The 26,602-nt window shown below is 42.0% G+C and overlaps 1 protein-coding gene across 1 annotated transcript in view; it reads right to left on the reverse strand.

The window, feature by feature from the left end:
• GPC6 (glypican 6) overlaps positions 1-26,602 on the reverse strand; it is a 912,081-nt gene that overhangs the window by 759,070 nt on the left and 126,409 nt on the right. The gene's annotated exons all lie outside the window — the stretch shown is intronic.

Consider the following 26,602-nt stretch of genomic DNA (forward strand, 5'->3'; position numbering starts at 1 on the left):
TTAAACATGACAAATAATACTCACTCAGTCATCATATGCACTGCAAAAGATGGACACAATCTATCTGTCTCTTTTTAAAAAGCTATTCTTGGAGCCTGAACAATAAATTCATTTCCTTTCTGTTTCAAAATTAAGTTTGTAACAATTTTTAAATTAGGTTCACAACAAATATAAAATGTGAATAAAGGGGGGGGGGAAGACTTTAATTTTGTACCTCACTTTGTGGCAAAATGCAAGAAACTAGCATGTTTTTCTTCTATTTACTGCTAGTTTTTGCCAGGTAGTGAATTAACAAAATTGTTGTTGTTCTTTTAAGAGAATCACGGGGGAAATTAAGCCACTTGTAAATTAGAGAGGAAGAATTTAATCTGGCCAAAGTTCAACTTCTGTACTTTGAAGTCCAACTGATTTCAATTTAGGGGGCTAGGTAGGGGAAGTAAAACACACTTGTAAGCTTCCCGTTGAAAGCAACAGGACTTGAAAATATCACTAAATTCTCTCTGGGGCTTACTCCAAAAACAGTATGCATAAGCACATAAAAGTGCATAACCTCAGCAGGGCTGGGCTCCAAATTCTGAAAATACTGACTATGAAATTCCTAAAGGGGAATCTCCACCCTTCTTGCACAACTTGTCAGTGTAGAATATAGTTTCACATCTTACTAAGAGAGAGGGGGGAGAGATAAATTTATTTAGAAATCTAAGACAGGGTAGACAACCTGGTACCTTCCAGATATTTTGGACTAAAATCCCCCCAAAGCCCCAGCCAGCAAGGGCAGGGATCATGGGAATAGTAGTCCAAAGAGCTGTAGGGCACGTACCCCTGCCCTAAGGAAAACACAAGTCCTTTTCCACACAATTACACATTTACAACCACTCTAACATGCTCTATCTTGGGCTGCACTTAATGATGGTTTAGAAGCTGTAGCTGGTGCAAAATGCCATGGCTCATCTCCTGGGGAGGCCTGGAAATGGGAAGGCAGAAACCTATTCAGCCAGTTCAGTGGCAAATTCCACTGACAGCCAGTGTGCTTCAGGGTCCAATTTTAGATGCTGTTATTGGCTTATAAAAGCCCTTTAACAGCCTGGAACCTGAATAGCTTAGAGAGCACCTCTTCCCATATGAGCTCACCCATCCATTAAGGTCATTGGAGAGGCCCTATTAAACGTAATGGGGGAATAAGAATCGTAGCAGATAGGGCTTTCTATGTGGTTACACTAGACCTGAAGTGCACATATGCCTATCTTTGCTACCTAAATGGGAAGCACTACACAGTATTTTTTTTTTTTTTTGGTCAGCCATTCATGGATTAAGTGCATTGCTCCCAACTTTGTTGTTTTGTCTGCCTGATCATGATCCTTTCTATTTTGTTGTCAGCTTTCATCGTTGATTTCAATGGGTTCCCCCCCCCCAGATTTTGAATATTGTCTGCTATCCTGAACGTTTGGAAGGATGGACTATAAGTCTGTGATTCAAAGAGGTGTTCCAAGCATGTCTAACCATTTGGACATGCCCAATACAATTTTTGCCGCCCCCTCCCCAGCTAGGCTCTTTCTGAATGATAGACCATCATGCCATATCACAAACTGTTTTTGAAATCCCCAGTTTCAAAAGCTGATAATGTAGGAGGGCTGCCATTGAGAAATACAAGCCCAAAGCCTGAGCAACTAACAGCACACGCCTCTACCCACTTACCTGGACGTCAGCTCCATTGACCTAAGTGGAACTTGCTTTTGAAATGCATAGGACTGTACTGTAAATAATTAATATACCTTTGTTCCTCTAAATCACAGATGGGCAGCCAGTGACCCATATGCGCCCCCCCCCGAGGTCTTGAGTGTAGCCCACCACAGGTACTCAAGCCCCCCCCCCAATTCCCCCCTGCAAACCACTGCTCAGCTGTCCAGCAACCTGGGGGAGGAGGACTGGAATAGGAAGGAGGTGAACAGAAATACCCTTTCTCTTGAGCAGTCCTCTTTACATAAATGGAGCTCTGCCCATCCAGCCAACAGCTCTTGGGTGGGCTGGGAGAGCATGACTGTAGTGTGGAGGATGGTGTATGGTGAGGGCCATTCCTGCATGCTCGCCTCCCCACAAGAATGGTATTCCCCACATCCCATCAAATAAGAAAGACGGAGAGAGAGAAAGAGTTTGAGAATAGGGGTTGAGTGGAAGGCTGTGTGTGCATTCTCTGTCTAAGTGTGGGGAAAGGTTGTGTGAAAAAGGGGGGGGAGAGGGAAGTGGCTGAGTTTGTGGGCATGCACGTATCCATGTATGGGTTTGGAACATGATACCAGACCTGACCATACCCACCACCACTTTCATCCATGACCATAACTAGCATGGGACCCCCTGCCCAACTTCCACTGCCTCAGGCAGCCCTCAGGGGCATAAAAATTGTTGCCAGCCTTCCATAATCTGGTGCCCTCCATATGTTTTGGGCTACAATTCCCACCATTCCTGACCATTGGCCATGCTGGCTGGGGCTGATGGGAGTTGAAGTCCAAAACCAGGTAGGGAAAGGTAGCTGTAAATAAATCCGAAGAAGATTTTTCAGCAGGCATCAAGAAAATCAAGCACACATTGTTGGTATACCGCAGGGGTGGTAAACACCTGTGCTGCAATCAAGCTTTACATAATATACAGCAAGTCAGACATGGGCTGCTACTTCATCCTTGGACAAAAAAATTATGCCCTTAAAAATCAGTAGTCACATCACTGGCATTGCTAACCAAAGAAAAGGTTGCTAAAATATGCTCTTGTCCTACTCTTTTTGCTGATGGCATGGTATCTCAATTTGGCCTCATAGGCCCCTCCTTTCCCCAATATTTATGTTTCAGATCAATAATGTTATTACCAATAAAGATGCCTTCTGCCAATATATCGATCTCAAATTAAGCAGTCTGTCCATACCAATCAAATCAAAGCCTTAATCAAGATCAACAGATGTAACAAATTATCTTTTCTTATGACAACAGTTGTACGAATTCCACTGCATGCTTGTTCTCCTTATAGCTCCATTAGTAGAGAAAAGACCTTCGTCTGGTCTTTTCATTTAATTTATTATATCTCTATACCGACCCATAGCCGAAGCTCTCTGGGCAGTTCATGTATGCAAGTAACAACTGAGTGTTATCTTTGGAACCTTTCTTTGGAACATGGGGGTGGGGAGGATTTCCATTGGGATCATGGTGGGGAGGAAAAGATTAACTGCCTTTCTGCATGTGATCCTGATTTCAAACAGGCACCCCAATGATTGCTATTTCCACTTTAGAAATCAATGATACAACTTCAAGTGATTTGTTTGCATCACATATCGTTTGGTCATCTGAAACAACCCTTTTCTTTGGCTGCATCCTGGAGGGTGCTGGACAATACCAAAAGGGTTTTAATGGGAGTCCAGAAAACCCAAACGCTTTGACCCAAATACTTAACCAGCGTCTCTGGGAGGTATTGGTGTTCTTTTAGCAGGAACATGATGTATTTCAATGGCATTCCTGCTCCAGATACATTTACACTTCCTAATATATTATTTTCCACAGCACAATCAAGCCAAGCAAGAGTTACTTCTTAAAGGTAGTATTACTCGCCACTTTGGCAGGGACGATCAATGCAGCCATTAACACAAGAGCATTACCTAGGCTCTTTCTGATAGCAAGAACAAGTAGCGTTTTATGAAGGGAGTATATTAATGTTGTCTTCATAGTCATTATCAGTTAATTCCTTGCAGAGTTCATATTGTGGATGTTTCACAAGCTTTCAACAGTCTGTTCTCTATGTGGTGTATAAGCTCTGGAGACTGCAGAGCCGCCTCTATTTTATAGCCCCCTCAGTTTGGTGCTAATGATATCTATCCATCTTGTCTTCTGTCTCCCTAATCTCCTCTCACCTTCTGCTTCCTAGTGAAACAGCCTCCTTAGTAATTTCCTGACATTCCCCTTCTGAAACAGTTCAGTCCTTGGAGTACTGTTTCAACTAGAAGCCACATTGAAAAAAAGGGTAGCATCCCTATAGGGGGACATTTTGTAGATTAGGCATCCTGTCATTAGGATATGTTTTTGCCTCCTCAAAAGTATTTTTGTTCTGAATTTCCCCCCTGTCCTCCACTACAAATATCCATACCTTGCTATCTCCTGATTTAACCATGGTCTGCAAAATATGTTGTTATATGTAATTCAAAGTCAAGAGGTAGTTGGTCATCCCTTTTTTGACTACATTCCCATTGATCGATTCTCATGTGACACTTCATTGGAAAGCTCTTAACACACATATTTCAAGAATAACAGTTTTCGCTATCATTCAAAGTCGGGATTTTGTTTTTGTCAATAAAACTTTTTTTTTAAGATTTAGGTTATCTCCTATAATAATGTAATATAAAGTTTTACTTTTAATATTAAAAATTAAGGTATAATTAAGCAACCTAATTAATTGCAAATTGGAGCAAAGAGAAACATGAACACAAAAAAGTCTCTGTACAGCTTTATAAACATAGGTGAAGGGCAAAGTGCAATGGTATGCCAGTAACATATAGCCTGTAAACAAATCATGAAGAGATTAAGGCCTTAGCTAGGCCTAAGGATTATCCTAGGCAGATGGAGGGATCATGCCTGCCTGCTCCCGGGATCCCCTGTGTGTCATTTGGATGCCCAGGGATGATCCCGGGTGATATAGGCCTGGTCTAGGTAAGGCCTAAGAAACACCTACAGTTAAAAGTCAAAAGTTTAATTATTGCTCAGAAAGGAAGTCTCCAGCTGTTAAATTTAACAGAATAACATTTAAAAATCGCTGTGCATCTTTAGTTAAGTTAAAGCTTTCATTAAATTTGATTTCTCTCCACGAACTGTGTTCACAGGGAACCAACTGGTTCACTTTTTTTTTTTTTATCACTTTCTTCCTACGCTTACTCCACTAAGCCAAACACAGCTCACCAGTCATATGCTATATATTATATTAATAGCTTCCTGGTGTTTGTTTGTTTGTTTCACTCTCAAGCAAGCAAAACCCCCAACAGATTTATTGAGTTCCTTTAGGGCTGCAATAAATGGCAGGTGGGCTGCGTTCAGCTTGGTGGGTCACTATTTGTGCAGGCCTGCTTCACATGTTTTCTTACAGGCATCTGAGATTGCGGTAAAATAGGTTTCTGTTGGTACTGAAAACTATGGGTTCAGAAAGAGCTGTTTAGCATGTTGGGGCTCAGAGACCCCATCTCTCCCCATAATACGTTTTTAGGGCATGCTACTTATATTTTGCCACACCTCCATTTTGTGATGGTACCCAGGACAGTCTTTCAAATTGCCAGATGTGCCAACAGCCCAAAAGGTTGCCTATCCCTGCTTTAGAAGGTAAAAATACATAAGGGGAGTGCATAAACACTTCAGAAGACTGATATTTTCTCTTTATCTCTAAAAGGGAATTCAAGGTTACTAACCTTTGCTCCTATGCACCTGGTTAGCAGGTATTAGCAATCACATACAGCATGTCTACACCAGCCCTATATCCCAGGATCGTCCCGGGATTGTTCCTGTGCATCCAAATGCCACACAGGGGATCCCGGGAGCAGGCAGGGATGATCCCTCCATTTTCCTGGGATAACCCTTAGGTGTAGAAGGGGCCATAGTGTACGTCACAATGCATACATTGAGAAAGTATGTTCTATCATATCTCAGCAGGAAGTTAGTTAAGCTTGAAGGATTCCATATTTGAGGATTCCAAGGCAAACTGACTCAATTTGCACCTCCTGAAGGAATATGTGGACTGGAACAACTGGCTTTTCACACTTCCCGGATGTTCCAGTGCCATTCTCAGCTCAAAAGAACATTTCAAATTACACCTAGAAATGCGCATTTTGAGATAAAATACGATCCTGGCTGTGGATCAGCCTCCCCAGAGGGGCTCATCTGCTGCCTGCTTTATGAACTTTTCAGCAATGCATAAAAGATATTTTTATTCACCCAGGCCTTTTAAACAATTTGTGTTTATAGAGGGGAAAACACACCTGTACTGTCAATGACTGAGTTGTGTTGTGTTTTATATCGCGAATAGCTTTCCTCTGATTAAAAGAAAATTTTAAAACAGTTTATTGTGTCTGTTTCTCATATGTTTTTTTTTAAAAAATATTGGGTTGGATCCAGAATTAATCATGTGTTGAGAAGATCAACAGAAATAAATGAGACTTCAGTTAATCAGAGTAGTCCCATTCTTTTCAATGAATCTACTCTAAGTATGCTTGTATTTTATTCTTTGCTATTGTGAGCTACTCAGAGAGCATATGATGATGGGCAGCCATTTAAATTCAATAATAAATAAAATAATACATAAACACATTTTAATTCAAATTTCCACATGGATTTCTTAAAACACATGCAGGCACACACACACACACAGAGCTGTGGAAGCACGATGGAACTCGTAACACACCAAGGGCCTTCCTAGACGAGGCCTTAGCGCGCCTTCTGTCCCGGCTTCCCTGCTGTGCGTCCAGATGACGCACAGGGGAATCCGGAGACAGGCCACGCTGAGGCCTCCTCCAATGCGCCATAAGCGAATTTGCTTATGGCGCGCCTTTTCCCCAGCTCCGGCCTCAGGCCGTGGACCTGCCTGGCACAGCGCTCATAGGAGCGCTGTGCCCATCGGCGGGGGGGGCGAAGGCTGGGAGGGTGGGTGGCAGGGTGGGTAGCACGGGGGGAGGGCGGGTGCGATTGCCCAGGCTTGGGCGGCGTGCGGCACGATCGCACCCGCCCTCCCCCCGTGCCACCCACCCTGACACCCACCCTCCCAGCCTTCGCCCCCCCCCGTAAAAAAAACATAAAAAAAACACTTACCTTGTCCGCCGTCTTCGGCCCCTTTAAAATAATTAAAAAATGGCGGATGCCGCAGGGACGCGACATCCCTATGCGTCCGTTGTGTGGTAGCCTGGGGGAGGCGCGCTAACGGTAGCGCGCCTCGGCCCCGCCTCCCTGCCGGCGTAAGCCGGCAGGTCTAGCAAGGCCCCTAGTTACACAAGAAAATTTATCATGTATTTTGAAAATAAACATTGTACAACATTCAAAATAAACTTTGGGCACGAATAAGATCTGGGAATGTCTCATTTTTATCATTTTTTAACCTGTTTGTTTGTTTGTTTGTTTTTAATATTATTTTTATTGATTTTCAAGTTATGACAAATACAACAAACACACATAGTAAAAGAAAACACTCAACAACAAAACAAATGTTCCCACAGCACTGCTATAAAAAAAGCATGGGTGTTCATTCCTTCAATAAGCACTTAGTAAATATAGAAATCTTAAACAAATCTATACTTTCTGGTACAGAAAAAGATGCAGGTTAAGTTAGAACCTCTGACCAAAAGGATTCCTGAGTCATTGGAGGTCTAGGTTCACCAGGATTCATATTAATAAATGAGAAAAAGTCCAACCAGTTTTCCACAAATGTGTCTGATATTTCTCCTCTTGCTAACCTGCTATGTTGAGTCAACTTGTTTGTTTTTAAAATGCTAGGTCCCACCCAGCTCAGCCCACCCCAAGTCAATGTCTGGGACATCTGTTCAAGAGACACAGGACCAAAGTTCTTTGGGACATTCAGAACTATTTGCATGGTTCCTTGGATATAAATTGACTCCATGGTCCAGTGCCAAATTACAAACTCACTCCTGAACTGCAAATTGAAAAGGAAAAGTGTTGTTGGGTAAGTGCACAATTTTGGAGAAAAGGGGTGGGTGGCTGACGAGCACTGGACGGGCTTCGAGGACACTTGAGCAGGGTCCACGCTCATTCCAGGAACACCTGACTGGGTCCAGAGGAGTGGATGCAGGGGGAAGGCGTCTGCCAGACTCCTGGACCCAGTCAGGCGCTGGAGACAACCCTATTGACTAGGCATAAGAACAAAAGAAGAGCCATGCTGTATCAGATCAAGGGTTCAGCTAGCCCAGCATTCTGTTCACACAGTGGCCAACTAACTGACTGTAGGAAACCCACAAGCAGGACTTAAGTGCCTACACACCACAACATCCATGATCCCCAGCAATGTACATACGCATACTCCCTCTGACAATGGAAGTAACATATAGCTATCAGGACTAGTAGCTACTGATAAACTTAGGTAGACACCTTTTGCAGCCCTGGACCACTATGGCCAATACTCCGCACCATGATTGCAAATGGGATTGTTGGCATTGCTGGTGCTACATTTATTATTATTATTATTTAAATCTAATAATAATAATAATAATAATAATAATAATAATAATAATAATATATAATTTTATTTCATACCTGCCTCTCCATCCTGATCAAGGCAGGGAACAACAATAAGTATAAAATACATAAAATACTGTTTTTTAAATTGCTGTAACCCACCCTGAGCAATGCAAATACATTAGAAGGGGCAGGATGTTTTTTTAAAAAAGCAAACATTTTAATTTTTGCAAAGTATACAAATATTATACATTTGTCCCCATAGATATGCCAGGAGAAAACCCAGGGATCAATAACGCATTCAGGTTTCTCAGAATTGTTGATTTGGTCTGCACGTTCCTAGGAAGTATGCATGTTCCTAGGAAGCAAAGTAAAAAAATAATTACTTTGGAAATGCTTTACTTCAGCTCGCCTTTAACAGCATCGACCACAGCTACGGCAACAAAAACCGAACACACGACAAACTTCTATCTGATCAAGAGGATTTACTAGTCACTGGCTGCAAAGCTGTATAATTCCTGGGACAGTTAACTTGGTTTTGTTTTACCCGGTGTGAGCTCAGAATCCCTGGTGGGTCTCACTTCTCCTTCCCTGGAACGAATAAGGTTAATGCACAGCGGCCCGCCTCACTATTAATCAGCAAAGCAGCTTCTCTCGCCACGCTCTTGCAGCTGTTCACAGTGGGAGCTGAAGTGACATCGGTTCCCATTAAAATAAAACCCTAAGAAACGGTGTCAAGCCTGAAGAGAGATACAGCCCAGGGAGGAGAAGAAAAAGAAAGAGCCAAAGGATCTACTAAATCTCAGAGACTCCTGGTGGGAGGGTTCTCTCTGAGCTGACATGAAGCCCTTTATCTTGCCTTTTTTGCTCTGCATAATCACAGCACTTAAGAAATATGGGGGCGGGGAGAGGCTAATTAGCTGTGTAAGTGTGCATGCAGAAAACTTGATGCTCATCCATAACAAGACACTTCTAACACATTAGCATCTATTGTTCAGCATAGAGGAATGTGTTGTATGAACGGTTATACAATCTCTCTTACAATTTGGTTGGATACCTGAACCAAAGATTTATATATAAATCTTTCCAAGTAGGACAGAAAAAATAATTAAGTATCTAGATCAACTGAAGTATCTAGATGTTTACTCTTCCCCCACCCCACTCTTACTAGTACCCTAGGCTGGCCATGTGCCATCTTTTATATACTAGTATTTCAAGGGATGCCAAAGGACTATTTTGGAAGCATCCTCTATTTGAAGGGCTGGCTAGTCCAAGTCTAGTACAAAGCTGAAGAACCACTGGAAGGAAGGGCCGGGCCTTGAAGTTGCACATCCATTGCAGCTGGATGAGAGACTGAATGGGCACACAGGTCACCTGTTCTCAGTCTCCCACACTACAGTGAGATGTACTCTATATCTATTTAAATAATCATTTCTAAATTTGCATCTATTTATATAAATTAACTTTTATGCAAACATGTGTCCTCATTTGTCCTCCCCAACTGTGTCTCCCTCTCAACCCTTAGAAGCAGTTCAGTGTGGAGGTTATTTTGATTTATTCCTTCACATATCCTGGTATTCCCAGAACTCTCTGGGGTCACAGCTAGACCTAAGGTTTATCCCAGGATTGTCCTGGGGTCAAACCTGTTCATCTAAGTGCCACACAGGGCATCCAGCGCTCAGGCAGGGATGAACCCAGGATGATCCTGGGATAAACCTTAGGTCTAGCTATGGCCTAGGTGTCAGTGAAAGATGGGTAACATACAATGAGTCAGAAGAAATACTCCCAATATTTGCCTGAACACAATAAGAGTCCTTGGCTGACTTTGGAAAGAAGGTGGCCTTTATTCACTCTATTCATCCAGTGGAATTTTCGGATGCTTTTAGGATGTTTTTAGGAAGTTTTAACAATGTATACTATGCTTTTAATCAATATTTTATGTATTTTATACTTACTGTTGTTCCCCGCCTCAATCAGGATGGAGAGGCAGGTATGAAATAAATTTATTATTATTATTATTATTATTATTATTATTGAACTCAAAAGAATGAAGAAGGCAGAGAGACAGGGGAAAAGAATAGAGAAATCTTTAGGTACTATCTCCCAAACTGACCTACCTCACAAGAGGTTGGATCCAGACTTAGTCCTTCTTAGAGTAGACCCATTGAAATCAATGCAACAAGTTAGTCATTATTAGTCTCACTGATTTAAAGAGGTCTGAATTCCATACAGGGTTCTATAGCTTTACAACATTCTTATCACAGTTCCTTTTGCCGTTTCTAAGGGCAAAATTATGTGTTACCTTATTCACACTTTTTTAAAAAGTGAGTTGTTAAAGTGACATGTTGTTTTGAAGAAAAAAACATTTGTCTCCTCCCCACACTTGCAAAACTACCATAGTATCCCTGGTTAGAACTGTGTTCCTGATTTGGATTCTGAACCTGCACCAGTTTCCAGCTCCAAATTCTCTGAAGTTCCTGAAGTTCCTGTTTGCAATCAAGGGCCTGCCTTCATGGCACTGCATTGCTGCGGCTTTGGAGAAAAACCTGGGCTTTTGCTGCTGCAGGGTGGCCAATCCTGACGGCAGGAGGCAGCCTAGGCTTTCCGGCAGCCATTCAGCTCACTGGGCCTGCCCTTTGCCTGGCTTCCGGTGACCAATCAGAAGTCGCCTTCCACCTGGGAACACCCCTGGCTCATTGTTGGAGCAAGGTTAGATGGCAGAAGAGCCATGGTGACCTCACTCCAGCATAAAAAGTCAGGGTAAGTCCGTGACTTTTTAAACACACCGCTTCGTAGGAAAGCCCAGTGTTGGCTGCAAATTGGCAGCTGTGTCATATAATTGACAAAGCGCCACCTTGCAGCCACCGTGGGGCTTTTAAACTGTATAGGCAGCCCCAAGAATAAATAGTAGGGCAAACAGCTGTGGAATATGTATGTGTGGTGGGGGGCATGCACTGCCCCAATCCGGATCAGATCTGCTTTTTTTTCAAAATAAAAGTGGCAAGTCTCAGCATACTTTTTTTTAAAAAAGTATGAACATCCTAATGTGCAGTTTGGCCCTTTAATGAGACATGATATCTAGTTTCCAACAGAAACTAGGAGAGGAGGAACAGTTAACAGAGAAACAAAAAAAATTCTTTGTCAAATATATGATAGATGAATTTAAAAACAAAACAAAACACATCCTCCAGGAGCTCAATTCTGGATTCCCAAAGTAAGATCTTCTTATACATTCATAACATTTAGCTTTATTATTACTGGCCAAGGAATTAGAGAGAGATTTTAAAAATTCAGCCACAGCATTTGACTTAATGAACTCCTCTAGCCATAAACTGCAGAAGTTGGATATGTGCATTTACACTTGAAGTAGAATATCCATTTATGGGCTCTCAAATTAATGGCTATTATAGCTGAAGTCAGTTGACTGGCCTGCCTCTATGCTAGAAGTTAGACATGCTCTTAAGTGCCCCAGTGGATAATGAACTACACGGGCTGGTACTTTGGTGTTTTGGGATCTTATTAAGGAAAGACATTACAACAGACCTCATAATCTCATTTCATTCAGAGCAGGACATACACCTGCTTGTCAACCCAGTAAAATATCCCACTGAAGAAAAAGGAAGCAATAAATCCAGATTGCCTGAACCTACGGCAAATAAAAAATTATAGTGAGAAGAGGTTTCTGTAACAGATGGCAATTCCAAAGAGGACTGCAATGCTAACCCTGAATGGAACATCACAGTAGTTTCCTCCATCCGATATCTTTACTCCTTTGGCCATGAATTTTATGAGAAAATCAAAGGTCATGACAATGTGACAAAGTGATTGGCTGGAATGTCATTTTCCTTTCATGGAAATCCTTTCAAAACAGCTGTATCCATGTGACCCCAAAATTATATCCATGGGTTATATATCTTATACTTTCAGAAGTTCAGCCATTTAAAAAAGTCCTGAAAAAGATTCTTCCCTTCAACACATATATTGCTATGGCCTTTCTTCCAAGAGAAGGTTAACTTTATCCTGCCATTTTAATTACTTTTGGAACAGCTGACCTTTTTTTGAAATTTAAAACATCTCCAAAGTATGATAGATAAATATATACGTTTTCCGCCTTGGGAGACTTTGCAACTGGGAACACATCCAGTTCTGAGTAACAAAGATTACTAGGTCTCTCTCTGGAAAGAGCGAGTGAGTGAAAGGGAGAGAATAGTTTAAGCGCTTTAAATTGTGAGTTGTTAATCTCCTGCATGTAAAAGTCCAGATGCCCTATCTCCTAGGTCAGAGCTAGTATGATTGAACCTTAGAGAGATGAATAATAGCCAGACTTAGAGGGGATCTACACTAGTCAAGTTAGAACATGTCTTACAGTTTTTAAGTGTGCGTATGGTAGTATTTCACCACATAACGTTCAGTTTGTGATGTTTTATTGTTGTGTGTTCTCCGGTTTTTATTTTGAACTTCTCTGAAATAAGTCGTTCTATTTGGTATGATGTGGCCGATTTCATCGTATTAAATGGGTTTCCTGTAGTTCTTAATTAGCCAATCACATTCGTGGGGGGCATGTTTATGTAATTAACGTGCTCAAAGTTGGAGCCGGTTTTTTTCTTTCAAGTCTTTTTTTTGCAGACATTTTTTAGTTTCACTTTGGGGAGGCTGCTTGCTGGTTTGTTTGCCTGTGGAGGATTCTCGGAGAGAAGAGGAAGTGGGAGGGGAAATTGGCAGATGGGGCGGGGGGGGAGGGAAAATGGATTTCTTTTCTTAGTGTGGCCAAAAGGAATGCATTCCCACGGAAAGAGAAAAGTAAGTAAACGATTTAAAAACTGCTACATTTTAAATTGTTCAAAAACAAAATGTTCAATGATGGTAAAAACAACATTTCATATACTAGTGTAGATCCCTTTTTAGTCCTGCTTAGAGTACTCCCATTGAAAGCCATGGGATAGTTCAGTCATGACTAATGTAAGTCTCACTCATTTCAGTAGGTCTACTCGAAGCAGGATCCAAACCCCTCACTTTCAGATGGGACTTACAAAATTACATAGTTTGTCCAGTTATATCCAGTTGGCTGGGATACAAAGGTATTTTGGGTGCATATCTAAAGTGCTTTTCTGAGCAAAGGAATTTTGTCAATGTTTGTTTTGAGTGTTGGATGCTGCAATGGTTGTGGGGAGAGTAGCACTCATGAGTGGTGTTTCAAACTATATAGGCAGGAGGCTATCATGAAAAGACAGAGGCACCACAGTTCTACATGTACATAGAGAAGCCACCTCACCTGTGTGTGTGTGTTTGTGTGTGTGTTTGGATTTAGGACTACATCCACTTTTACTTTATTTCTGTGCTCCTTATTCAAAAGATGAAAGTTAAAATCAAGGCGAGAAATCAGGGCAATTCCTCAAAGTTCTTTTAAGGGTAAAGGAGATCTCATTAAGATTATATTTAAAGCCTAGCTGAACTGCTTAAAATATATTTTTGTATGGCTGGGGCAGCTGTCATAGCCGTTCTCATTAACGTGAATACAGGAATATTAATATAAGCTGCGGAATGGCGGTGTCAGAAAAGATCAATGACTCTGCATTGTCATACATATTATTTCACTTACAGTGTATTTCACCAGTTCAATTTAGACAAGGCTCAGCACGTTCCGATTCAGTTGTGCTTCACTGGACAAACTCACATTTTCCAAAAAATAAAATAAAATAAATAAACCCCGTGCAGTCTAGTCGTATCCCCTGTTGAACTGCTGAAGCAACAATGAAAGCTCAATGCTGCCTCAGGTATAAGAGCACCTTGCCTGAACTCTGTACCTTAAATCCCCTTGCATCACAATTCCCTCACAACCCAGGAATGAGGACATGAGGAATGCAATCAGCCACAATTTGATATACAAAGACGTTGGGTAGGGAGAAGCATTGCTAAGGAGAAACATTGCTGTCTGAGTGAAATAAGTTCAGCCATGCCAGCCCTTGATCATCTGAGCTGGTCCAGCCTTTTCCTCATGCTTTGTCCCTAAAGGATGGAGGCCAAACACATCCTGCTTGTGAAATGAGCTGCTTGCACAGTAAAAGCAGATCCGCTAGCAAGTTAAAAGCAGACACAGGCCTAAAGCTAGGCCTACCTGTTAGCACGCGATGGAGGAGGGAAGATCTAGCGATGTGTTTATCGCAAGATCCTTCCTCTGTTTACATGCAATGCGCGACGACCTCAGAAGGAGAGATGTCATGCCTGCCATTTTTTTATTAAAGGGCCAGCAGTGCACGAATGCTAGTGAGCAAAAGGTAAGTAACTTTTTAAATTTAAATTATTTTCCCCACTCCCCCACCCTACCCCCGATGGGCGCAGCACTCCTGAGGAACGCTGCACCCCGTGCGCGGCTCTCAGCTCCTCGCGAGGAATTGGGTCACCATAGAACAACCAGGGCTAAAGGGGAGGGCGAGATCCTGGGTCAAGGGACCCATCATCCCTCCCTGATCCTGGGATTCTCTGTGTGTCATGTCTAGCTATGGCCACAGTGAGGTTCTTGCTCAAAGGGTCTTGGGCATCCCCTCCCTGTCTGTCTCCTTGCTCCGAAACAGGCCTTTGCATGACACTCCTACATCTTGCTGAGACTTTTTCGGAGTACTGGACTGGCGGTGCAAGAGGAGACTAGGAGTTGGATCCAAAGGGACCCTTGAGGAAGGGCCTGCTGCTGGAGGTTATGATGCAACACTTCTGGGGGCCAAAATGAGCCGAAAAGCTTGATTCTGGAAGGGGTGCGACCTGTCACCAGGCACCCGTGTAAGGGTCCCATTGGATCCCACCACCAGAAAAATAAACCAAGGGTTATGCTGCACCACCATAGGAGAATTGTATATTCTTTATTATTATTATTATTTATTTATATAGCACCATCAGTGTACATGGTGCTGTACAGAGTAAAACAGTAAATAGCAAGACCCTGCCGCATAGGCTTACATTCTAATAAGGAGCATACTGTGGTGATATATATAGAAGGGACTGCAAAAGTGTATGTATGAGAGTATACCTTCAGCAAAATATATACAATTGTTCATACAAACTTTTAAAAACACACACTCAGGGTTCAAGATGAACTGAACTTAAAATTGGAAAAATTCTCAAAGACTGAGACAAACCAAACTTAAGACTGGAAAACAGTAGAGGCTGGTGGCTACTACATTACTGAGGTACATGAATTGACTCTGGGTTTCAGTCACAACTCTAAGGGAACTATCCAAGGTCCTGAACCCTATCCCCAAAACGCATAGAGGTGCACTTAACTTATCCACCCATAATCTAACCTAATAAGTGACTGCGTGTGTTCAGGCCCTGGGCTGGGAATAGCAATGTGCCACCCCAGCATCTGCGTTTGGCAAGCAGCGTGATTTCTCGGGACTGACCAAGCCCAGCCCAAATACAGGGAGTCTGAGCCCAATAAACCCCACAGAATCTCCTGCCTGATGTATTTCAGGATCCAGATACTCCATCACATTCCATGTGGGATGTTTATAAAGTTTACAATCTGCAAATCTGAACTTAAAAGTTAGGATTTGCAAATGAAGAACTGGGTCATTGAGGTTAAATCTGATACTTGCAAATACCTGCTTCATGTATAAGTGTCAGGAAAAAGGAAAGAGAAGGAGGGGGGGGGAAGGCTTTTGAGATTGAAAAATAAAAAGGTGAACTTTCCAGTGCTGAGATTTTTCAGATTCAATTAAATCAAGCCTTATCAGTAGCAAGTAGCCTCAAAGATTCTATTAAAACATAATACTAGAGAAAATTGAAAAGATCATAATAGTAATGTAATTGCACCAAAGTCTAGAAATATGTTCTGTTAGCCAGACTGTGAAAATCAATCATTGGCTTGTGCATATGAGCTAATCCAAATGAACCTCATTTAGCATTCACTTTAATGACAGCTCTGTAGGCCGGTCTTCAGACTGCTGAACTCAGTAATGTATAACCATCTCCTCTGCCAATAATATTCAATTTATGAACTGCACAATAGGCACTTTCCACAATTACAAAGAACCAGCCACCTTTCTTACTGTACTACTGTTTGCCTTTAATGCAGGTGGAAAATGAAAGACATCAGAGCAGTTCAAAGTATAAGTGTGCATTAAGTTCTTAAAAAGTTTTCCCCCCATTGAATGATGACTGAATAGAAGATCAGTTCTCCAGCGCAAATGATGATTAAAACTTACCCCCTCTTTGGATCTTTCATCAATTTAGTGTGTTTTTAAGGTCTTTGCACTGCTTCTGGCTTTCACTTTGGCGGGGTTTTCTTAAATTTTAACTCTAGTTTTATTCTGTTCCAAACTTTTAAATATTTTTATATTATGTTCTATTGTGCTATTGTATTTTACCCTTTGAAGTCCCGTCTTGTGAACTGTCCAGACAGCTTCAGCTACTGGGCAGTACAAAATCATTAAGGGCACAATCCTACGCAAGTTTAGACAGAAAAAAAGTCCTACAAGTTGCAGCATCTCTCCAGCTACCCATGCTAATTAGAACATGCTGGGAATTGTAGGAATTTGGCCTTAGCTAGACCTACCTGTTAGCATACGACAGAGGAGGGAGGATCTCGCGTTGTGTTTAACAGGAGATCCCTCCTTTGTTTACATGTGACGCGCGACGACCTCAGAAGGAGAGGCATCGCACCCGCCATTTTTTTTTATTAAAGGGCCAGCAGTGCACAGACGCTCGTGTGCATAAGGTAAGTGTTTTTTAAAAAAATTAAATTACTTTCCCTGCTCCCCACACCCTACCCATGTGGAGGAATCGTGCGGAGCCTGGTCAACCCGCGGCATCCAGCCACACGTTCTGCGGTCTCGGGCTCAACCCGGGACCGTGAAAAAACTGGGGCCAAAGGGAAGGGCGAGATCCCAGGGCAAGGGAGGGCTCATCCCTCCCTGATCCCGGGATCCCCTGTGCATCATGTGGATGCACAGAGATGATCCCTGGGATCACCCTGGGATAAAGCCCCATTTAGCTATAGCCTTTGTTTTCTGTCTAAACATGCATAGGAATGTGCCCTAAATAAAACGAAAAGCATCTTAAATAGTTTTGTAAACTTGCTTCGAAGCTTGACGATCCCAGCGGAAGCTGGTTTCAGGCAGCTGGCTCGGGTCGACTCAGCCTTCCATCCTCCCGAGGTCGATAAAATGAGTACCCAGTTAGCTGGGGGAAAGGTAATAACGGCCGGGGAAGGCAACGGCAAACCACCCCGCTATAAGGCCTGCTAAGAAAACGTCGGCGAAAGCTGGCGTCCCTCCAAGAGTCAGTAATGACTCAGTGCTTGCACGAGAGGTCCCTTTCCTTCCTCTCATTGGTGCAGGTGTCATGATAAAATGAGGTTAAAACGAACGGGACAATGAGGAAATAAATCACATGTTCGCGATTCTGGATCCTAATGTGCCAACTAACGTTGCAGGGAGCGACCATTGTTTATGACCATTAGAAAGGGCCAGTTCACCTTCCAACATTTCAAGTGCAATAACAAAACAGGACAAGAGTTCTGTTTACCATGGATTAACCATCATGCCTAAAAGGAAACCTTGTCATGAGAAAACTAATGGTTTATTTTAGTCCTTTGCTGAACATTTCTCCCACATTTTTTGACTGTTCTCATTCATTTTGAAAGAAAAGAAATTGCTTTCAAATAGAAATTCAAAGGAGAAGAAAACTTTAGAGAAATTCCCATGGATTGGATTCAGGTTCTTGTACTTAGCTTACTTATGAGTTGGACAAGGAGTATGTATGAGTCTCCTGTCATTTACTGTACAATCGTCTCTCCAACAGCCTGTGGCCTCCTCAGCTTCCAGCGTTTCTATTAAAGGCCAGGAGAAGAAATCATGTGCTATTTCCTCTCACAGGCTCTTTTCAGACCAGGAAGTGCAAGCAACCTGGGAGGCTGCAGAGCAATGACGAGAAGTATAATAGAAAGAAAAAGCATACACTGCACCCTCGACCACCTCTCAATGATTAGGTAAGCTCAAAAACTCCACCCAAAAGAAATTCAAAATCAATCATAAAATGCCTTGAGAATGAGGCAGAACAACAGAAGCCTCTTTCACAGGAGAAGAGAAACGTTCAGGAAATGAGAGGACAGATTGTGGTACTGCACTCGCTCCACCTCTGCCCTGGAGCTGGACACACACTGGCCCACTCACAACTCCAGCGTAGTGGATGCTAAATCAGAGTTGGGCTGCCAACACAGTGGATGCTGTTGCTACTTACGGTGGCAGCGCAACACCCCCAAAACCCTTAGGAGAAAAGAAAGAAGCTGTACTCCATCCCTTCACGATGGTGAGCCCGCCCTGTAAGCAGGGTGGATTTGATTTAAATCAATTTGATTTAAATCATGATTTAAATCACGTTTTAAATCACTACTCAGAAAGACTCGATTTAATCATGTGACTTCCCCCCCCCCAAAAAAGTGCACTCTATTCATAGAATTTTTTGAAATTTAGCACTTAAGAGCTAAGGGTTTGATTCTGTGTACATAGATTTGCAAAGGAACAATGGGATTGTGATCTCTGCAAATGCAAATTCACAGTTTTGAGAACTGTAAAACCAAGCATCTGTGATAATATCTTCTAGATAGAAAAAATGCCCAATAATCTTACAGAAATGTCCGGAACAGCATGACATTGTGAATGGAAGAATGGAATTCACTTACCAAAAAATTTAAACATTGCATGAATATACAGCCTCATACTACATAATTAAAAACTAATCCTTATTTACCTTTGGACTATAATGTATCTTAAATAGAAAACTATCTTTCGATAGATTTTTTTTTCCTCAAAAAGCATTTTATTTAAAAAAAATCTAATTTAAATTTAAAAAATATGATTTAAATTTTAAAAATCCATACATATTTTTTTAAAAAAGATTTTTATCCACCCTGCTTGTAAGAAACTGTTGGAGAATTTCTCCTCTCCTTGGAGAAATTCAGTGAAATTGTCCTTCCAATTTCTCTCCCCGCAAATAGGGTGGAGAACTTTGGGAGGCCACTTGCACACAACTCTAGTGTGTATACAAACCATTTCAACCAAATACTTCTAGATTATCTATTGCAGGAAAAGCAACATCTTGTAGAACCTTTAAGACCATCGAATTTATTTCAGCATACATTTTTGTGGAATAGGGCAGCGTCCAACACTGGCAGTCCACCAGTAGCAATCACAGTGCACTAACAGGAGCAACCACTAGGGAAACTAGCTCAGACTAACACTTCTAGAACAGGACATGTGCTTTCCATGAGCTCTTCTGGCTTGTCCTGTTCCAGAAGCACTAGTTTGGGCAAGTTTCCTGTTACTAGCTTCCACATGGGCTAGTGGGTGTTTTTGCTAGTAGATGCTATCGATAGAGTCCACTTCAGCACACACACACTCATGCGCACAGATACACACACACACAGCAGTGTAGAACGAAAACTGTAAAAAGTGGGATTAAATGGTAATGCAATAGCTGTGGTCGGTGACAATTCACTTAGAACTGAAATGTTCCAGAAGCACTAGTTTGAATTAGGTTCCTGTTGCTAGCCTCCAGTTCTGATAGTGGGCATTTTTGCTAGTGCAAGAGCAGAATAGGAGGGGATCTACACTAGTATATGAAATGTTGTTTTTACAGTCATTGAACGTTTTGTTTTTGAACGATTTAAACGTAGCAGTTTTTAAAACATTTACTTACTTTTCTCTTTCCGTGGGAATGCATTCCTTTTGGCTACACTAAGAAAAGAAATCCAATTGTTCTTTTTCCTCCGTCTGCCAATTTCCCCTCCCATTTCCTCTTCTCTCCAAGAATCCTCCACTTACAAACAATCCAGCAAGCAGCCTCCCAAAAGTGAAACTAAAAGTGGCTGCAAAAAAGAGGCTTGAAAGAAAAAAAAACGTCTCCAACTTTGGGTGCGGAAATTACATAAACATGTGATTGGCTAATTAAGAACGACAGGAAACCCATTTAATATGATGAAATTGGCCACATCATACCAAATAGAACGACTTATTTCAGAGAAGTTCAAAATAAAAACCGGAGAACAGACAACAATAAAACGTCACAAACTGAACATCATGTTGCAAAATACTACCAAACACACACTTAAAAACGGTAAGACACGTTCTAACTTGACTAGTGTAGATCCCCTCCAGGATACTATCCAAAGAGTCCACTTCAGCACATTCCTACACACACACACACACACACACACACACACACACACACAGAGGTGTAGAAGGAAAACTGTAAAAAAAGTAGGATTAAATGGTAATGCAAAAAGTACAGTCTGTTACAATTCAGTTAGAACTTATATGTTTGCAAAACAAGCCCAGTGACCATTCACAACAGCAGTAATAATTTAATTAACTTAGTTTTGTTAAAACAACTAACAATAGTGGAACAGGAAGCCATTATCTGTATTCAAACTCAAATAAATAGAATCAAACTTTGTTATTAGTTCTAGTAGTGCTGTTTTATGTGGAGTCTCCCTTTGAAATTCCTCCTGTGGAGAATGTCAACTAAAGCAATTTTAGCTTCAACTCTCTTTCCCCTCCCGAACACTCACTCTCATTTAGAGAAAGTTTTCAACTAAAAATATTTTCCCCTCAGCACTCACCCTGCAGCCCACACTTTCATATTAATCACACCAGCAAAGTCATATTGCTTGCATGCTCACTGCCATGCATTATGAGCAAGACAACTACAGGCAGGGGGCCTATAAGAGTCACGGCACGCTTGAGCGATAGTTATGTTTAATCGCAGAATAGGTAAACAATGCAGCATCTCCAGCAGAGGGGAAAAATGGAAAGAGAATTCATGTATTCCTTGCCATAAGGAGACCCCGCTAGTCAACTTTATATAGCCGGGCAACTTTGAATCAATGCCTTGAAGTCTAAATGGACAGCCATTGATCTTCCCAGGTGTGCTGCTTCATACTCAATGAGATGGAAATAGATATAACAGTGCAACCTTAAGGTAGTAAGAGAGAAACAGGATGTACATGGATATTAGCCAAAACAAAAACCACACAACCACTGTCACCACCCCACCTGTCACTCAGAAAACCACATTTAACTCGACACGTCGTGACCTAGAAACTCCCATTGAGTTGCATTGTGTCAAAATGATTTATGAAAGGGAGAAAAAAAAAGGTTGAAGGAAGTTGATTGCTCATAATATTTTACCCAGCTTAGCGTTGGCCTATGTCTTTACACAAATGATTTATTTTAAAAACCATTCCCACATAATGGTTCTGTTCACATTTGGTTTCTTTCCAGTTGTACTAGAGTTGACAGCATCCTTGGGCTTCCTTTGTTTTCAGTGCAACTGAGAGATCTACACTAGTCAAGTTAGAACGTGTCTTACCGTTTTTAAGTGTGCGTTTGGTAGTATTTCGCCACATGACGTTCAGTTTGTGACGTTTTATTGTTGTCTGTTCTCCGGTTTTTATTTTGAACTTCTCTGAAATAAGTCGTTCTATTTGGTATGATGTGGCTGATTTCATCATATTAAATGGGTTTCTTGTAGTTTTTAATTAGCCAATCACATTCCGGGGGGGGGGGGGGCGTTTTTATGTAATTTCCGCGCCCAAAGTGGGAGCTGGTTTTTTTTGTTTGTTTGTTTTCTTTCAAGCCTCTCTTTTGCAGCCACTTCCAGTTTCACTTTTGGGAGGCTGCTAGCTGGTGGAGGATTGTCTCGGAGAGAAGAGGAAGTGGGAGGGGACATTACAAATGGATTTCTTTTCTTAGAGTGGCCAAAAGGAATGCATTCCCACAGAAAGAGAAAAGTAAGTAAACATTTTAAAAACTGCTACGTTTTAAATTGTTCAAAAACAAAACGTCCAATGACTGTAAAACAACGTTTCATATGCTAGTGTAGATCCCCTCTGAATCAGCCTACACTTTGGACAGATAATCATAGAATCACTTAATTGGATGGTGTGTAGTGAGTGGATCAAGCACCCTGCCCCAATATAGGGACATCATATATCTAACCATATCAGACAGATACCTGTCCAAACATTTCTGAAACTTATCCAAGGCACAAGCTGTAGGCAAATCATTTCATTTCTGTTAGTCTGATAGTTCGCATGCTTGCTTGCATGCTGACATGTAAGCTACATGGTTTGGGTCCAGGCTACTTGCGGGATCGCCTTCTCCCGTACAATCCGCAAAGCACACTCAGGTCCTCTGGGAAGAATCTACTTCAGTCTGCCAAAATTAGGCTGACAAGTATTACCCAGAGGACCTTCTCTTCTGTTGCTCCCAGACTATGGAATGGCCTGCCAGAGGAGACTTGTCAACTTTTAGCATTTAAGAAAGCTGTCAAGACTGATCTATTCTGGCAGGCCTATCTAGTGGAATTTTAGGATGTTTTAGGATGTTTTAATAATGTATACTATGTTTTAATTCAGTTTTATGTATTTTATACTTCTTGTTGTTCCCCGCCTTGATCCAAACGGAGAGGCGGGTAAGAAATAAATTGTATGATGATGATGATGATGATGATGATGGTGTCTACTTGACTGCACCTGTGTACACACACACACATACACACACCAACATATTAAACATATTGCTGTCCTCACTGAGGGAACTTCTATCTGCAAAAGTGGCTTTCACTTCCGAAGGATGCAACCATTGCCTCTATCTCTTACTACTCACCCCAAGAATCTATTAATGAGGTGATTAGTAAATCGTCAGCTATTTATGTGAAGGATATAAATCCTGCCATCTGCAGTTGTCAATTTTTACAAAGTGGCTCCAGAATCTGCTTGAAATTCTATGGTTTTTACTCCCCTCCCCTGCAAATCTTTAGCCCAATCCTGTAGATTATTTCTCAATGCATATATGAAAACATTGGTTTACTTCAAAGTGTACTAATTGCAGGTGCATGAAAGGCACAGTGGATTTTTCTAATGAGAGCTTTTTTTCCCTTCCAGTGCGCCATAGAGCCACAATTTACATTCATAAGGCAACACCTGTGTGCCCTGAGGATGTATAGGATTAGCCATCTGAGATGGAGCAGGGGGAAAAAAGAGTCAGGCAGTTAATTTAAAACATTAATTTAGGAGTCACTCCTCAAACTAATGATCTTGAGAAATACAGTTCAAATTCTCCTGCAGATCTTTTCCTGGAGGTAAAACTGCAAGTAAAATACCATTGAATATTGTGTTTGCCTTCTGAGGAAAATTTTCAGAGGCAAATGAGGTACTAAGTAGTGGTCAAGTATCCTTAATAAATCACTTTTTTAAAAAATAAATAAAAATGCTATCCTGTTTCTCCAAAGCAAGAATGGGACTGGTTTTTTTGTAATATCAAAGTGGGGGAAGACACATTCATTTATTTTTCTTGGCCCTAAAAGCGGTACAGAATAATTACTAAAATATATAACTATAACCTCAAAAAAAGAAATAAAAATGATTTTACAAATGTGTCAACCTCTCTCTGGCTGCCGTTTGTCTAAGTTCACCATGACTAGGTTTGGACAAATAATGACCCTGTTCAGCTGACACGCAGACTATGGTGGTTAAGCATTTTGAGCTAAACATTATGGCTTAGCGTGTCGTGTGAACCATGACTTAGCATGTCGTGAGAACCATTCCTAACCACACAGCCTCACAGCCATGGTTTACATGCTCACTAATAATTTACTGCAAAAGGGTTAGCAGCCTAACCATGGCTTAGTGTGTTGTCTGAACAAGCCCAATGGGTTAAACAATCCATCATGGATTATTTAACCCATCAATACCTGTTTGCATTCTCTTCCCCTCCTTATTGTTTTACTATGATTTTATTAGATTGTAAGCCTATGCGGCAGGGTCTTGCTATTTACTGTTTTACTCTGTACAGCACCATGTACACTGATGGTGCTATATAAATAAATAAATTAATAATAATAATAATAATAATAATAATAATAATAATAATAATATGGGGAATGTGGATAGGGAGACGTTTTCCTCCCTCTCTCAAAATACTAGAACCCGGAGTCATCCCATGAAGCTGATTGGTGGGAGATTCAGGACAAATAAAAAGAAGTACTTCTTCACACAGCGCATAGTTAAATTATGGAATTCACTAACACAAGATGTAGTGACGGCCACCAATTTGGATAGCTTTAAAAGGGGGTTGGATAAACTCCTGGAGACAAAGGCTATTTGTGGCTACTAGCCCTGATGTTTGTGTGCTATCTCCAGTATTTGAGACAGTAAGCCTGTGTGCACCTGTTGCTGGGGAATATGGGTGGGAGGGTGCTGTTGCTCCATGTCCGGCTTTGTTGGTCCCTGGCCCACTGTGAATAGAGTGCTGGACTAGATGGACCCTTGGTCTGATCCAGCATGGCACTTCTTACATTCTTACGTTAGGATTTTTTTTAACCCACATGGATTATTTGCCCCAAATAATCCACTCTGCTAGCCCATGGTCTGCAGTAGGGATTATTTAGGGCCTTGCTAGACCTGCCGGCTTATGCCGGCAGGGAGGCGGGGCCAAGGTGTGCTAATGTTAGCGCGCCTCCCCCAGGCTTCCACACGCTGGACACGCAGGGACGTTGGGTCCCTGCGGCGTCCGCCATTTTTTTGTTTGTTTGTTTAAAGGGGCCAGGTGCGGCCCGAAGACTCCGGAGACGGTAGGAGTTTTTTTTAAAGGGGGGGAAAGGATGGCAGGGTGGGTGGCAAGGGGGCAGGGCGGGAGCGATCGCACCACGCGCCGCCCGAGCAAGCAGGCGAGCGGCGCTTGCCCGGGCAATGCTTGGCATGGGGCGGAATTGCCCGGGCAAGCGCCGCTCGCCTGCTTGCTCGGGCGGCGCGCGGCGCGATCGCACCCGCCCTGCCCCCTTGCCACCCACCCTGCCATCCTTCCCCCTCCCCTCTCTCCCCCCCCTGGGCCGATGGGCACAGAGCTCGTATGAGCGCTGTGCCAGGAAGGTCCGCAGCTTTTCGCGGCTTCTCGCGAGTAAGCGAGGAGCCGCAAAAAGCCGCGGAAGTCGCTAGACGTTCCCCAGCTCCAGCCTGAGGCCGGAGCTGGGGAAAAGGCGCGTCATAAGCGAATTCGCTTATGGCGCATTGGAGGAGGCCTCACTGCGGCCTGCCGCCGGATTCCCCTGTGCGTCATCTGGACGCACAGCAGGGAAACCGGGTCTGAAGGCGCGCTAAGGCCTCGTCTAGCAAGGCCCTTAATCCACTGTGGGTTATCATGTCATCTGTTGGGTACTGCGGGTTAATTTGCTTTCCTATAGAGTTGCACAGCAAGATGGGATCATATAGCTGCTGCTGCTCTATAAGCCCTTGAAGATTTGCAGGGTTGAGATCACACTTCATAACTGGCAGCCTCCAATTTCACCCAGGAAAGTGGGAAATTGGGGTGCCCCAAATAGAAAGTGGCACAAATAAACCTTTGGGAAATAAGCAAAAATAAAGAAACATTTGCATGAATTCATACCTGTGCAATTGTACACTTTAAGCTATGGGGAAACGAACATTTTTGGTCATTTTCTCTACATATGAGCTGGGCCAAGAAGGAGATCTCAACAGGTGGGCAGGCTGATATGAGTGAATGCAATCCCAAACCATTTAGGGCTTTGAAATATCAGAAATTGAAACTGGGTCTGGAAAAATATTGGCAACCAGTGTTACTGAAACAATGTAAGCATCACATGTTCTTGTCACCTGGCACCAACCAATACATAAGCAAGCAGACACATTTTTCACCAGTTGCAATTTCGAAAACATCTTTAAAGCAGCCCTATCTCTGTAATCCCATTCCAGGAAGATGTTCACATCTTGATTTCAGTCTATTATGAATCTTCTAAAGGGACAGGACCTGCTTCCATATAAAGGCAACAGTCCAAGCCGCATCTGAGCCACTGGAAGTCACAAGATAGTATTAAACATATTTACGAATTCTGTCTTGAAGTAAGTGACATGCTTTGCTCCCACGGCTTTTCAAGGGAGACTGTTCCAAAAGCTTTCCACTCTTTTAAAATAAAACTTTATAATTTTGATAATAAGTGTGCTATTCCCCAGCCTATTAGGGCAAACAAAGTGCTCTAATACAAGCTACTAACATCTGTAAAATCACACATGGAGGATTCTTTTTACAAGTTAAAAAAATCTATCAAATAAATGGGGAAATCAATGGTCAAAGCAAATCTCTAGGAACACTTATTTGCTTAATAAGGGAGTAAGCCAATCTTCTGAGAAATAATTTACCAGAAAGTGTCCTTTCATTGTTTCTAATAAATGCAATGGGGGGAAATGTAATATATGCTGGGTTTTTAAACATTGATTAGATACAGCTGGCCAATTAATGGTTTCTTTTTTGCTGTAATCCTTCAAGTGGAATGGAAGAGCTGGCAGAAATGGCTGTAACTTCGGATACTTTAGTTACCTATTTTCAGTGTACATAAAA

This window comes from Elgaria multicarinata, chromosome 5 (assembly GCF_023053635.1).
Source record: "Elgaria multicarinata webbii isolate HBS135686 ecotype San Diego chromosome 5, rElgMul1.1.pri, whole genome shotgun sequence".
Classification (NCBI taxonomy): Eukaryota; Metazoa; Chordata; class Lepidosauria; order Squamata; family Anguidae; genus Elgaria; species Elgaria multicarinata.